This window comes from Apium graveolens, chromosome 8, assembly GCF_009905375.1.
Source record: "Apium graveolens cultivar Ventura chromosome 8, ASM990537v1, whole genome shotgun sequence".
Classification (NCBI taxonomy): domain Eukaryota; kingdom Viridiplantae; phylum Streptophyta; class Magnoliopsida; order Apiales; family Apiaceae; genus Apium; species Apium graveolens.
In genome coordinates this window covers 223,405,273-223,422,596 of record NC_133654.1, presented here as the reverse complement: position 1 = coordinate 223,422,596, position 17,324 = coordinate 223,405,273, and positions in this window count along the sequence as shown.

Genomic DNA, 17,324 nt, shown 5'->3' with positions numbered 1-17,324 from the left:
GATAAAGAATCTCCCAATCATTATTCTTGATTAGCTCTAACTGCCTCCTCTGGCATATGTTGAGCTCTTTCTACATGAAAATGTACTAGAGCACTTATGGCTTAGGTAATTCTCGCACTTCTCTCCATACGAGTAGTGCCTCCAATCTTTAGGGTAAACTATTGCCACGAGCCTAAGCTCATGAGCGGGGATATCGAATTTCATATTACCTTAATTGTCTTGACGCAGACGCGATTATCTTCCTGTGCTAAGAAGCACCCTAATTCCTTATGCGAAGCGTCACTTACAAATCACAAAATCTCCTTTTTCCATCCGACAACGCCAGCATAGGGGCCATCACCAACCTATGCTTCAGTTCTTGAAAGCTGTTCTCGCATTTCTCTGTCCATTCGAACTTCTCAGTCTTATGAGTAAGCCACGTTAAAGGGGCTACTATCTTTACAAACTTGAACGAACCTCCGGTAGTGACCGACCAATCCTACCTCTGGTAGTCGACCTAACCATGGTCATCAATTCCTCAGTGGTCCTTTATTCATTCTTGTCAGGATCCTCTACGGGATCCTCCTCAGCAACAATCCCTTCTAGGACAACATCCTCAACCGCTACACCCTTAATATCAACATCATCCGGTCCTGCATTAGGACACTCTATCGGATCCACAATCCGATCTCCAATTAGTAATAAAATATCATCGCACTGTTGCTCCTCAACCTCAGGGTTCGGAGTCCCGCTACCATATACGAGAACGAACTATGTTACTATCACGATATTTATAAGGGTTCCCATAAGGGTTTTAACTGTCAGTACTACGTTAGGTAGTCCGACTATGAACTTGGCAAGAGTTCTTATTATCTTAGTGAACTTATTATCTTAACGTCCCATCATCTCTGAGGTTTATAACGCTTAGCTCTGATACCATTTCTGTAACACCCCCAGATTCGGGGTCGGGGATCCGGGTCGTCACGGTCTTTCTTTCCACAATATCACTTCACTTAATTAATAATAAATAACCTTATGATGTGACCCCATACTAACACACACCACAACCCGTTATAGTCTCAGAGATGAAATTTAAATAAGTACAAGTCTTTGAATCCACAATTTAAAAGTTATTACAACCCAAAATGATTACTTGATAAATTTACAGTTAATTGCCATTATCTGCCACAAGTTATAATTATACATAATTGATTCTCAAAAGTAGATGGTCTGATCCACAATAGATCTACCTCTGCAGCTATAGCAGCTACAACACCAACGGGAAGATGCGGAACGCTTCCCACGCGCTTGCGCTGGGTCTGCTGGAGTCTGGCCATCTTTCCTAACTGTTGTTGTGTGATGAAGAAATAAAGCAAGGGTGAGCAGCAAGCCCACCAAAATAATATGTATAATGATTAATAGTATATGAGCCTACTCATAATACTCATGAAAGTCTTGGTCAAAAGAAATGAACCAAGTTTGATATCTTAATGCGATGAAGTCGCAAAATATTCAGTATATATACATATATACTTTTCAAAATATTGGAAGTCCTCTTCCATGCATAATATACACAAAGTCCCAGTGTATAACTGTATAAAAAAATATCGTTGCAAGGTGATCTCATATATCTAACCTTGTCTCAACGTTTTTCTGAAAATCTTTGTCATTCATAAGACAATTATTAATTAGATATAAGTTTAAAAGATGAAGTTACCAAATACTTCGCTACACTTATATCATTCCCAAATACTACTTGAACTACCACCGTTCAAGTTATAATCAATTTCAAAAGTTCATCACATAGATGAGACTACAAGACAAGATTTGAATAGATTCAATCTTTGAAATATTATTGAATGAAATAAAGTTACGAGATACTTTATTTAGTCCCGGTATATATATAACCACATATATATACCCCTTTAAACATTTCCTGGAACCTCTGTTATGTAAAGTATGAACAGAGTTTGAAACATCCAATGAATTTTTGAAAGGAAAAGAATTTTGGCATAAACCCGATATCTCGCTGATCAGGCAAAGATACCAATAAGTAACCTTTTCTACTGTAGATGGATGAATTCCTCACCGGTCATCACCCTGGCCGCATTAGGACCTCGCGCTAGACCGTACCCCGGCCCCTCACGCGTTGATGGACTGCCACCCAGCCACTTACACAATAATAGACCGTACCCCGGCCTGTCGCTTATGCCGACTCAATTAGATGGGCTTACTTCCCGAACGTTGGGCAAGTAATCAATTCATTTACCAAAACTGCAACCTCGTTGCGAATATAAAATACACCACAGAGCCGGATTCCCCAGGTTTTGAGCGAGTATTTAAATCCCCTTAAAAAGGAAGATCTTAAATATAAAAATGAGTTTTGGGATCCGCTCTGACTTTAAAAATCATTTTGAAGACTCGAAAACACTTTAAAGAGTGTTTGGAGTAAAGCTGATTTAATGAAGTAAATCAGTCCCCAGAATATTAGAAAATATCTGAATATTATTAATTAAATAATATTCCCATAAAGAATAATCTTTATAAAAAAAATAATTGAAGTAGAAGTATTAAAATTTATACTTGAAACGAGTATTAAATAACCAAAGATATACTTATATGAAAGTATTATCTTTATTTGAATAATCGAAAATAAGTTTGATTATTTACACCTTATTCTTTAATAAAATAAAGAATATATCCCAGCAAATAATCGGAGTCATAGATCCTCAAATGAATATTCAAATAATATTCAATAAATAAAATAAGCTGAGTCATAATACCTCGAATGAATATTATAAATAATATTCATTAAATAAAATAAAGGAGTCATATATCCTCAAATGAATATTCAAATAATATTCATTAAATAATATAAACTGAGTCATAAGCCCTCGAATGAATATTCAAATAATATTCAATAAATAATAAAAGGAGTCATACGCCTTCGAATAATATTCGAAATAATATTTAATAATAAAATAAAGTTTCAAGTTATCGAATAAACCTTATTCGATTAATAGTTTAGAAAACTATAACCATACATATATATAAATATATATATATATAAATATCCATATCCATATATATAAAATCTACTCGGGATCCTCGACTCCCGGTTTTTGAAAATATTTTCACCTTTGGGTCCCTATACTAAGGGTATATGCAAGATACCGCTATCCTCTAGCATAGGTATTATCAACTGAACCAACAGATATATATTTCAAGAATATGAAACAGGCATGCATATATACCATATCACATGCTACAATATATCGCAAGAATTTGCTAAATAACCAACATGCATCTATCGCAAGATAATGCATATACAAGTGTATACATCACAACAACAGTATAACGGATAGAATACTTGCCTGAGCGACTTGGGGGTGAGAAAGGCTCGGGACGAGTCTGATAACCTATAAACAACAAGTAAGTTGGAATTAAACCAAAATCACTTGTAAATCTATGATTTAACTAACTTAGACTCTAATGCTAGTTTTGCGCTCACCGATTCGCTTAAGTCACTCGGGTACCCTCGGCTCCACCATTTTTAATAATTTAACCTTTACGAGTTTTAAAGCGATTCCTTCGCGAGTGTCTTACCAACTGCCTAACACACTTACCATAAATGTTTCATACATTAATTAACCCTTTTTGGTCTTTAACCTATGTTTCAAAGTAAGGCGAGGGAAAAAGTATCGTTCGCGAAACCCCGTTACTTGAAACGGTCGTTTCTCCTAAACCGTGCATCGGAATCGAACGAACTACATATCAAAACGAAGCTCGTAACATGAGCTATCTAAACATGGCAGTGGTCACAATCTAGCAGGGGGTTCTCGGGCCCTAATGCTATACACAAAAACAGTCCAAAGAAAATCGGACGTTACGACGGCTATGTTTACGCGATTTCCAAATTTTAACCCATCCACAATCAACCCAAATCAACCTCAAATCCAACATACAACCATCCTCCATCCTTATCACATCATAACCACCCCAACCAATTCAATTTAATCTTTCATACTTATGCTTAAACTTAACTTTAATCATTCTTAAGTTCTTTTAAATCAAAACCACAATAATTACCATTCCATTTACTACCATACCAAATCTCAAACTCTAAATCATAACAACAAGATACAATATCAAACCACTACTCAAAATCACCTTATAATATATATGAACCTAGGGTTTGGAAAAGGTATACCTTCCTTGAAGTGGTGGGTGGAGCTAGGAAGCCTTAAGAAGCTTTGAGAAGCCTTAGGAAAGCTTGGATCTTCAAGAAAAACAAGAAAAAGTTCAAGTTAAAAACTTGAAAACACTATTCATTGTCTTCTTCCTTGATTAAATGGAGAAGTTAGAGAAAGAATTAATGGCTTAAACTCATGATATAGCCATAACTAAGCATAAAGATGATTAGGAAATTTTCTTACCAATTTAGGATGCTTGGATCTTGATTTTGAAAAAAATCTTGCCTTTTAAAAATGTAAAAGCCGAGAGCTAAGATGAAGAACAATTGCCTTGGTTGTTTTTGATTTTTGATGAAATGATTTTGCTAGCTTGGTTGGCTTGATTTGTATTTGATTTAGCAAATTACTACCTTTCCCTTGAATTTGTGTGGTCCTTATTCAACCACACCTCCTTCCTTCCCATGTCATGCTTACCTCATCCTCATGATGTCATCCTTCCTTCCTTGTCTTCTTTCTATTGGTTGGATGACATCATTCCCATTAATCCCTTTGATTAACCTCCTAATCGTTTGCCTAATGACCGCTGATCTGTTATACGGTTCGCTTAACTTTCGTTCTCGTTTATCGTTTGAAGGATCATACCCGGGATCTTATTACTTAGGTTCCCTTAACCTTTCTCAATACATTATATTCCTTTTTATGATCCTCTATCATAATCCTTTAATTTAAATCCTTTTTATCCTGTTACCTTATACTCAATTCTCTCCGTATCTTGTGGATTTCCGGGAAAAACTAAAGTGTTCGGATTTGGATTCTGACGATCTTTACATACACTTATATCCCATATAAAGTACTAATAAAATCTCAGAATATCCATATCAGAACCCCTACATAGTGTGGCACGAAAAGTTTTCTCATTCAGCAAAAACACTATTCATAAGGGTTTCAAAAATTTCCAAAAATTGGGGTTATTACACATATGGTACCATGCAAGATCTACTACTAAGATTGAGGAGAGAATCAGACTCTGAAAAGAAGCTAGCCAAACTGGAAAACAGAGTTCAAGTTATTGAAGGTTCAGTGGCTATTCTTCTTCAAAATCAACAGACTCAGATAAATCTTCTCATGCAACTAGCTAAAGCACAAGGCCTAACTCCTCAACTTGATGATAACAAAAAGGGGGAGAGAGAATCAAGTAAGGGGAGAAAGGACCAACAAAGGGGGAGAAACTTCAAGTACAAATCAGCAAAGTAATTGTACCTTCAATTACTATCTCCAAGCCACCAGTTGCAGATGGTATAGATCTAATTGAAGCTGCATCAGCAAATTTGAAAGTTGCTAAAAAAGGAAAGTTGAGTTTAATCAACTGGGAAAAGATTGATGAGGAAATTCAGAAAAAGTTTGAACTAGTCTAGGAGCCAGTTAAGTCAGCCATCCATCACTCTCATGTCAAGCCAATCAGTGTGAATGAGATGAGCATGAACTATCTGGAGAAAGGACAATCTTCCTGCATCAAATCACAAAAGGCTAAAACAATTCTTAAACCAAGGGCAAATTATCCAAAGTCATCTTTGAAGAATCCCTTGGACACTGTGTATGAGACACCCAAGCCTGATGAAAAGAAGCTTCTGTCAAGATCCATTGTCTTCTATAAAGATCCAGCTGATTCAGCCTCAAAAAGGAGAATTGCTAAGATATTCAGAAATGGAAAGGAAATTTGTGTGGTAGCTGGACATCCACAGTTTGCTCAAGCAAAGAAAGAAGAAAAAGCCAGATTAAAGCAGAAAAAGAGGCAAGCTGCTCTAGATGCAAAGAAGTCTAAACAAAAGAAAGAACAGATTGCTATCTTGGCCAAGCTACAGGCTGTAAACTCTTCTCAACAAATTCCCTCTCAACCATCTGAAGCTGCTGAATCAAAGAAGAAGATTGAAGAACGGAAGAAATCCCCAAGAAAGAAAGAACTGGCTAGAAAAACAAAAAGGAAACTGGATGTTGTTGACAAGGAATTGGAAGATCAATTTCATAAGGAATCCACTCAAGCTAAAACTCAAGCATCAAAGCCCTCTGTGGTATTTGAAGACATAAGGGTGGTGGACCCCTACAGGAACATACATGGAGAGCCTATTGTGCCAAAGGATGAGCCAATAGAGTGGGATAAATTTCCAACTCATGACTTCAACTTGCCAATTCTTACTAAGCCAAGAAGGACAAAATCAAGGGCATTCAAGAAAGTGAAGTTGTCACCTCTCAAATCCAAGTCAGCAGTCAAAGCACAACCCAAGGTCAACAGGGGAGACTACTTGTACTTGTGTGACATCAAAGAATTCTCAGATCTAAACCTTTATCTGGATGAACTGGATGAAGTAAGGGCAATTGATACATACAGAAACCTAATCTGAAAGGTTGGTGTTCAAGTACAAAGGAGGAAGGGAGATGCAGTGGCCTCTTCACAGGATACTTCAAGAAAGCCAAGCTGTGTTGATCAAAGTCTATTCATCCTTCAAGAAAAACTTTGGGTTCAATGTAACTGCAAGAAGACTAGTATTGAAGAAGATTGAAGAGCTGAGGAGTGTCAGAGCTAAAGATGCACTCCCAAAAACTCTAATCATCCCATACACAGGGAGAATAGTGCATCTAAGGCCCTACTGGCTGATGGAATTCATGGATGACAAGGGTGTGAGAAGATTCTTCAGACTAGAAGACCAATTGAGTATCTCTAGCAACGAGACTCTCTTGGAGATGCAAGAAATGCTAGATCTCTCAGAATCTGATGAACTAGAATTCCACAGGCAGCTCCAGAATCAAATTGAAGAAAACAACAGAAAGCTTGGAAGAAGATCCATACCTTCAAGAAACTAGAAAAATCTGCTCAGGCTAGAGGAGCATCTTGAACTGACTGTGAGCCAAACCTTGTACTTTTTGTTTAATTGAAGCACTTTCAGTTTTATCTACTTATCTTTAAAGATATATGTTTAGGATGTTTTGTCATCATCAAATATCTCTTAATTTATGGCTACAATTCCAGTAGACATAAATTGGGGGAGATTGTTTTGCATATGTTGTGTACTTGATGATTTCATAAACAAAACATCTAAGTAGATTTTACTTAGTGAAATAATGTAGCACTCGGCGGATAAGAATTATAGTCCCGACGGATGACTCATTATAGTCCCAACGGATGATTAACTTATTATCCATCGAGTGAGTAGCTTATGTAATAATAAGTTTATAGCACAGTGATGTATGCACCTTTGTATAGAATCTGTAGTAGCATATAAGTCATGTTGACTTTAACTAGATATGCAGAATAGGTTGATTAACTGTACATAAGTAATGTCTTGTAATTCTGTATAAGTGAAATGAAGTCAAGTGCCAAAATAGCTACCGACGGATGATTAACAAAGCCTTCGACGGATGATCAAATGACTATCAACGGATGTTTAACATAGCAGTCGACGGATGATCAATTAAGTCATCGACGGATGATCTAAAAGTCGTTGGATGATCATATCAAGAATTCAAACATCAGTTGAACAGTGAAAGCTGACACACAGCCGTCGAGTTGGATACAAACACATTGTGGAAGCCCATTAACTGGGTAATAGAGGACGAAAAGCAGCAAAGATTAAGACTGTTAGATTTTATATTTGTTCAGTCTTTTAGACTTTGTAATCTTGGAATTATATAAACCAAGAGAGTAGCAAATAGAAAACTAACTGAGATAACTGAGAGAAACTCAAAAATAGAGAAATCTTTGTAAGCATAATCTTTAGCATTTCCTGTATTCTCAGTAGTTCTATTTTGTAAGCAGCTGTGAGCACTTCTGCACACAGAGTTCTCTCGATATATTATATATATCTCTGGTGGAATTGTTTAAATCCACCAGAAAGTTTTTAAAGACTCTTGTTTTTAATTACTTATGTTTTGATTCATTCAAGTTTATATTCCGCATTGTGTTAATCAAAACAAATATATCAATAATCGAGTTGAACATTTTTATTTCAAGAAAAAGGTTCAAGAATTCCATTCAACCCCCCTTCTGTAATTCTTGCTTCATTGTTAAGGGACTAACAGCTATCTACTTTTCACTTGGAACAAAATGAAGTTCCACTGTACCATTCATCACATGTTCCCTTATGAAGTGGTACTTGATGTCAATGTGCTTGGTTCTTGAGTGATGTACTGGATTTTCAGTAATGGCAATGGCACTTGTGTTGTCACAGAATATTGGAATTTTGTCAACAGTTATCCCATAGTCAAATAGTTGATTCCTCATCCAAAGTATCTGTGCACAGCAACTACCAGCAACAATGTACTCTGCTTCAGCTGTTGATGTAGAGACAGAATTTTGCTTCTTGCTGAACCATGACACAAGCTTATTCCCTAGAAATTGGCAGGTGCCAGTTGTACTTTTCCTGTCTATTTTGCAACCTGCATAATCTGCATCTGAGTAGCCAATTGGATCAAAACCAGACTCTCTAGGATACCAAATTCCTAGATTTGGAATCCCTTTGAGATATCTGAAAATTCTTTTAATAGCCACTAAGTGAGATTCTTTAGGGTCAGCTTGAAATCTAGCACAGAGACATGTAGAAAACATTATATCAGGTCTACTAGCAGTTAAATATAGAAGTGAGCCAACCATGCCTCTATAGCTTGTAATATCCACAGACTTTTCAGCCTTGTTTAATTCAAGCTTGGTGGCAGTGGCCATGGGATTTTTTGCAGATGAACAATCCATTAAGTCAAACTTCTTTAAAAGATCATAAATATATTTAGTTTGACTAATGAAAATTCCACCACTAACTTGTTTAACTTGTAAACCAAGAAAATAAGTTAGCTCTCCCATCATGCTCATTTTATATTTACTTTGCATTAACTTAGCAAACTTTTTACAAAGTTTATCATCTGTAGAGCCAAATATAATATCATCTACATAGATTTGAACAAGTATTGTAGAGCCATTAACATTTCTAAAGAAAAGAGTTTTGTCAACGTCTTGTGAAGTGATTATCTAGAAGAAATTTTGACAAAGTCTCATACCAGGCTCTAGGTGCTTGCTTTAGTCCATAGAGTGTTTTCAATAGATAATACACATAGTCTGGAAAATTTGGATCTTCAAATCCTGGAGGTTGGCTTACATAAACTTCTTCCTTCAATTCTCCATTCAGGAATGCACTCTTGACATCCATTTGATAGACTTTGAAATTGGCATGGGCTGCATAGGCTAGAAAGATTCTGATGGCTTCAAGTCTTGCAACTGGAGCAAATGTCTCATCAAAATCTATTCCCTCTTGTTGAGAATAGCCCTTGGTAACCAATCTGGCTTTATTCCTTATAACAATGCCATTTTCATCCATCTTGTTTCTGAATACCCATTTTGTATCAATAGAGCTCTTGTTCTTTGGCTTGGGTACCAGCTTCCATACCTTGTTCCTCTCAAATTGGTTTAGCTCCTCTTGCATTGTAAAATCCAATCTGGATCCAATAGAGCTTCTTCCACTCTCTTAGGTTCCTTCTGTGATAGAAAACTACTATATAGACATTCATATTGAGTAGCCCTTCTAGTTTGCACTTTAGATGTTGCATCACCAATGATCAATTCAAAAGGGTGATTCTTGGTCCATTTCCTTTGAGGTGGTAGATTAGCACTAGATGAGGTTGCCTCAGTATTGTCATGATGTGAGATAGAGTGTTGATTGGCTGAAACTCCCCCTGAGTTATTGATCCTTTGAAAGGAACTGGGAGTTCAATCAACTGATGAAGTTAATTGTTTATCCGTTGACAGACTATGATCAACGGATGCTTCATTATGTACTTCAACGGATGATGCACTTTGTCTTTCAACGGATGCTGAATTGTGACTTTCAACTGATACAGCACTTTGTGCATTATCCAAAGGCACTGTGATTCAAGAAATTGATCACAGTTGCTTCCTAGTACAAACTAGATGATTTTCTCTCAACGTTTTTCTAAACAGCTCTGGAAAATTCACACTCTAGTTACGAGCTGCAACTTGGTTTATATATCACCAAGTTTACAAGTGAAGACAAAAAATATAAAATACAATTGAAAAGATTCTTCACATGTTTCTTCTTCATTTCTCTATCCAATGCAATCTAGGATAATCTGTGAATCTTTGAATACTTTCTTGTTTGCATCAGAATGGAAATGCTGCATTTTCTTGATTCCTCCAAGAGGCTGCCACATTCCAATTGTCTCTATCAACCCATGTGCATCTGTCAGCTTATGAATTATCAGTGTCAACTGCTATTGAACTTAGCATCCGTTGAAGCTTTCATCCGTTGAAGGCTTTATCCGTTGATGCATTAGCAGTTGAAGCTTTATCCGTTGATGCACTCATCTGTTGATGGATGTTATCCGTTGAAGCTTTAGAGACATCCGTTGAAGCTTTGTTTCTTATCCGTTGAAGACCTTTAACTTATCCGTTGATACTACTTCACTTATACAAAATTACAAGACATGAAATATTTATAGTTAGCCCTCCTATTTGCATATCCACTAGTAGTCAACATGACTTATAATTTCCCCCAACATCTAAGAATTATATCTTGAATGCAGAAACTGAAATGTGCTACAATACTAAACTTATTTCTAAGTAAAGCTACTCCATCAACGGAAAGCCAGAATGGTCTTATCCGTTGAGGCTACAAACACCAGATTTCTACTTAAGTGTTTTGTTTAACTTATCATCAAACTAATACACATATTCCTAACAATCTCCCCCTATTTATGTCTACTAGAACTGTAGGCATAAATTTAGGTTTAACTTGATGATAACAAAACACTTGATAAATATATAAATTGAAATCAAGTAGAAATTCAAAAGTGCTTCAAAAGTGTATGTACTGAGATAGAATTGAAAGATTACATTGTTTCCAAGGATGCTCCTTTAGACTGAGCAGATTATTTTCTTTTCCTTTGATCCCTTATTTTCTTCCCTAGCCTCTTGTCATTTTCCTCGACTTGAAGTTGGAGTTTTCTGTAGAATTCAGCTTCATCTTCTTCACTGATGTCCAACTTAGATTGCATGTCCTTGAGAGTTTCATTACTGGCAATTTTAAGTTGATCTTCAAGTCTGAAGAATCTTCTGACTCCTTTATTGTCTCTGAACTCCATCAGCCAATGAGGTGATTTGTGAATTGTAATTCCACTTGTGTGCCTTGACACAAATATACATTTCTACCTTGGGCCTTCACTTAATTATGATTTCTACAGACTCTTATGACATATGTAACTCCCAAACTTGACTTGGATCAAGGCCTCACTCATAAAGCACTTAAACACAATGCATTCCTCATAGGCTTCCTAATGCAACTCTTATGGTGACTCTCGGGTGTTTTGGTGGAAATGGGGTATCTCCACCTTAGGCCTTCACTCCAAACCAACTCTCTGAGGTTCCTAAGACTCTAAAACAACCCTTAAAGTTGGAATGACTCAAAAACCTTACTTGGGCCTCCCTAGGCCTCAAGTGGAAGTTGACATAAATCTGCCTTCCCTGATTTCCAAACTGCCTTACTTTAACCAACTTAAAACTTACTTAAATTGTTCAATTACTGATTTTAATGACTTGTTAAGCTTCCTAGGACTTCTTTATACTATTATAAACCAAGTCCTAATGAATGCCTATCCTAAAACATGGTTATAATGGGTCAAATATGGACTTGTACCTAATCTGCCCTGTTTTGAGTTCCTCTCGGTTTTGTGCATGTGCACCTAACCAAATGCATTATTTTACCCAATGTAAAGTTTCTGGACTCAAGTACATACCAAGTCCTAACTCCAATGAACTTGGTCGTAACAAGGCCTCACAAATGCATACCTAAAATGACCTAAACTTCTAGTGCTAAAATCTGTCCAAATAGGACTAATGGATTCCTTTTACCTTAACTTCCTTTTTAACCATCAAACCAATGAACAAACCAACAACCAAGCCTAAGATCATGCTAACACCTAGTGACCTATAGTGCACAAGGTTTATTTACAAATTTATTTAGCATGCAATCAATTATAAGGACAAGCAAAGTTACACCTCAAAAGATAAGCCATCACTTAGTCATTTTAAAGGAAAAATTCGAATTACACATGCATGAAAACATCATGACACCTACTGATTTTATGCTCATATCATCATATACATTCTAAAATAGCATTTAATCAAGGGTAAAATGGCATGAAACTCACAAAAATCAAGTATCAAGAGGTTAAAAGATCAACTATAATACTACTATCATGATCTCGGGTTTTAAGCCAAAAATTCGAGCTATATACTTGCGTTAGGCACTTGATACCTACTGATTTTAATCTCTTCTAGTAACGGCATAATTAAACTATCATTTTAACACATAATTCATGGCATGCATCTCATAAAAACCAAGTATCAAGGCTCATAGCAAGCAAGTATGGTTTCCTAGTCTAAAATCACTTGTAAATCAACATGCAAGGGTAAATTTCAACATGCAAGGGCTATAACTAACATGCAACTCTTAAAACTTAATATAGTTGAAGAAATACATATCATTCAAGAGTTTAAACATTATAATTCATTTTTAGGTGCAAAAACGGATTATAAGTAACATGCAAAGTCATTTTCATAGAAATTTCTAAAGAACAATCCATATACATTCGGCTCTTTTAATAAATCATTGCCAAATGCTATGAACAAGATTATTACTTAGAAAGTTGAAGTAAAAATACTTCTCCAAGATCATATCAAGTCCATATCTTTAAGCCCTTATGATTTTAGTCCTTAATTACATGAGAATTCAAGGCCTAAATCTTGGCTATAAGAACACATCAACACATAGTAAAACATACCTTTTATGAGCTAAATATTCAAGTATAAAGGTGAGAATATGAGGGAATTAGCTCCTTTATCAAAGTGTTTGAAAAAGAAGAAAAAAAAATTGAAGGAAGAGGGGGAGGGGGTGGCTTCGGCCGAGAGGGAGATAAAGGGGAGGGGAGGGAGTGAAGTGGGTGTGCAAAAATGAGAGAGTAGCTTGTGTTTTTGGTTTTTGATTTGTTAAAGTGGTAGTGGAATTGAGAAATGACCTCTATGCCCTTCCTACAAGCTTAAGACATTTTGCATGTAAGGGTAGATAAGTACTTTGCTTGGTTAAAGTGAGTTAGTGGGGTTGGAAATGACGGTCATATCCTTGATCTCTATTATAAGGGTTATTGCATGCAAGGGTACATTAGTAATCTAGTAATTATTTTTCTAGAATTAAAATGTGCTTAAAAAGAAAGAATTTTAATAAATAAAGTACACTTCCATAAATCATAAAAATTATACCATAAATTACTTTAAGATTTTAAAAATTTTATAAGAGTATTTTCAAGAAATTTGAATAACAATAATTTTTAAAAGAACTTTCTTTATAATAATACTTCTATAACAAGCCACATATAAATACAATTTAATTAGATTTTAATGCAAATAAAGTTTTAAAATATAATCTAGCATTATACTAATTTATCTAATCGTATAAGCACAGAATTTCCATATCCAAATATTTGTACGAAGATTCGAATCGTCACGAAAGAAAATATATTCGTATTTACTTAATTCACATAATCGCTGGAAAGCAACATTTAGAAACTTATGTACTCACAATACTACACAGTAATGCCACATCACAGATTTTATAATATCATAATATTTACAGACGTTACAGCAAGCAGTTGACATAGCCTCGGCCCAAAAATATTTAGGTTGATGATATTCATTTAACATTGTGCTAGCCATTTCTTGGACTATTCTATTTTTCCGTTTAACTACTCCATTGGATTGAGGAGTGTATGGAGCGAAAATATTGTGTGATGCCATGTTCATCACAAAAGTTGGTGAAACTCGAATTTTCAAATTCTTTACCATGATCAGTCCTTATATAGACTATGGTTTTATTTTGTTGATTTTGAATCCTTTTACATTAATATGAGAAGGTTTCAAAAGCATTACTTTTGGCTTTGAGAAATTCAGTCCATGTAAATCGTGAATAATCATCCACAACTACCAATGTATATGGGTAACCTCCGAGACTTTGTATTGGAATCGGACCAATAAGGTCCATATGTAATAGCTCGAGAGGTCTCGAGGTAGATATCATAAACTTTGCTTTGTGAGAGGCTCGAATTTGCTTACCAACTTCGCAAGCTTCACAAGTATGATCTTTATGATAGTTTATTTTTGGTATACCTCAGACATGGTCTTTAGTTGATATATTATTTATCAACTTCATGTTGGCATGTCATAATCTTCGATGTCATAGCCATGGGTCATAATTTATAGTGATTAGGCACACGTTCACTTGCTTGCTCATGTCACATGTATAAACATTTTTATTTCTGGGGCAAGTGAGAACCTGTTAGTCCCTTAACAATATAGCAAGAATTACAGAAGGGGGGTTGAATGGAATTCTTGAACCTTTTTCTTGAAATAAAAATGTTCAACTCGATTATGGATATATTTGTTTTGATTAGCACAATGCGGAATGTTAACTTGAATGAATCAAAACATAAGTAATTAAAAAAAGAGTCTTTAAAAACTTTCTGGTGGATTTAAACAATTCCACCAGAGATAAATTTAATATATCGAGAGGACTCTGTGTGCAGAAATGCTCACAGCTGCTTACACAAATAGAACTGCTAATAACACAGGAAATGCTAAAGATAGTGCTTACAAAGATTTCTATGTTGTTGTTTCTTAGCTATCTCAGTTATTTTTCTATTTGCTACTCTCTTGGTTTATATATATTACTAAGATTACAAAGTCAAAAGAACTAAACAAATATAAAATCTAACAGTCTTGATCTTTGCTGCTTTTTGTCCTCTATTACCCAGTTAATGGGCTTCCACAGTGTACTTGTATCCAACTCAACGGCTGTGTGTCAGCTTTCACTGTTCAACTGATGTTTGAATCTTGATATGATCATCCGTCGACTTTCAGATCATCCGTCGATGACTTAATTGATTATCCATCGATGACTTAATTGATCATCCGTCGACTGCTATGTTAAACATCCGTTGATAGTCATTTGATCATCCATCGAAGCTTTGTTAATCATCCGTTGGTAGCTATTTTGGCACTTGACTTCACTTCACATATACATAATTACAAGACATTGCTTATGTACAGTTAATCAACCTATTCTGCATATCTAGTTAAAGTCAACATAACTTATATGCTACTACAGATTCTATACAAAGGTGCATACAACACTGTGCTACAAACTTATTATTACAAAAGCTACTCACTCAATGGATAATAAGTTAATCATCCGTCGGGACGATAATGAGTTATCCGTCGGGACTAAAACTCTTATCCGTCGAGTGCTACATTATTTCACTAAGTAAAATCTATTTAGATGTTTTGTTTAGGTAATCATCAAGTACACAACATATTCATAACAATCTCCCCCAATTTATGTCTACTGGAATTGTAGCCATAAATTAAGAGATACTTGATGATAACAAAACATCCTAAACATATATTTTTAAAGATAAGTAGATAGAACTGAAAGTGCTTCAATTTAAACAAAATGTACAAGGTTTGGCTCACAGTCAGTTCAAGATGCTCCTCTAGTCTGAGCAGATTTTTCTAGTTTCTTGAAGGTCTGGATCTTCTTCCAAGCTTTCTGTTGTTTTCTTCAATTTGATTCTGGAGCTGTCTATGGAATTCTAATTCATCAGATTCTGAGAGATCTAACATTTCTTGCATTTCCAAGAGAGTCTCATTGCTAGAGATACTCAATTGGTCTTCTAATCTGAAAAATCTTCTCACACCCTTGTCATCCATGAATTTCATCAGCCAGTAGGGCCTTAGATGCACTCTTCTCCCTGTGTATGGGATGATAAGAGTTTTGGGTAGTGCATCTTTGGCTCTAACACTCCTTAGCTCTTCAATCTTCTTCAATACTAATCTTCTTGCAGTTACATTGAACCCAAAGTTTTTCTTGAAGGATGAATAGACTTTGATCAACACAGCTTAGCTTTCTTGAAGTATCCTGTGAAGAGGCCACTGAATCTCCATTCCTCCTTTGTACTTGAACACCAACCTTTCAGGTAGGTTTCTGTATGCATCAATTGCCCTTACCTCATCCAGCTCCTCCAGATAAAGGTTTAGATCATAGAATTCTTTGATATCACACAAGTACAAGTAGTCTCCCTTGTTGACCTTGGGTTGAGCTTTGACTACTGACTTGGATTTGAGAGGTGACAGCTTCACTTTCTTGACTGCCCTTGATTTTGTCCTTCTTGGCTTAGTAAGAATTGGCAAGTTGAAGTCAGGAATTGGTAATTTATCCCACTCTATTGGCTCATCCTTTGGCATAATAGGCTCTCCATGTATGTTCCTGTAGGGGTCCACCACCCTTATGTCTTCAAACACCACAGAGGGCTTTGATGCTTGAGTTTCAGCTTGAGTGGATTCCTTTGGAAATTGATCTTCCAATTCCTTGTCAACAACATCCAACTTTCTTTTTGTTCTTTTAGCCAGTTCTTTCTTTCTTGGGGATTTCTTCAGTTCTTCAATCTTCTTCTCTGATTCAGTAGCTTGAGATGGTTGAGAGGGAATTTGTTGAGAAGAATTCACAGCCTGTAGCTTGGCCAAGATAGCAAAATGTTCTTTCTTTTGTTTAGACTTCTTTGCATCTAGAGTAGCTTGCCTCTTTTCCTGCTTCAATCTGGCTTTTTCTTCTTCCTTTGCATGAGCAAATTGTGGATGTCCAGCTACCACACAAATTTCCTTCCCATTTCTGAATATCTTTGCAATTCTCTTTCTTGAGGCTGAATCAACTGGATCTTTGTAGAGGAGAATAGATCTTGACAGAAGCTTCTTTTCATCAGGCTTGGGTGTCTCATACACAGAATCCATAGGGTTCTTCAAAGATAACTTTGGATAGTTTCCCTTGGTTTAAGAATTATCTCAACCTTTGTAGTCTTGATGCAGGAAGATTGTCATTTCTCCAGATAGTTCATGCTCATCTCATTCACATTGATTGGCTTGACATGAGAGTGATGGATGGCTGACTGATCTGGTTCCTTGACTAATTGAAACTTTTTCTGTATTTCCTCATCAATCTTTTTCCAGTTGATCAGAGTCAACTCTCCTTTATCAGCATCTTTCAAATTTGT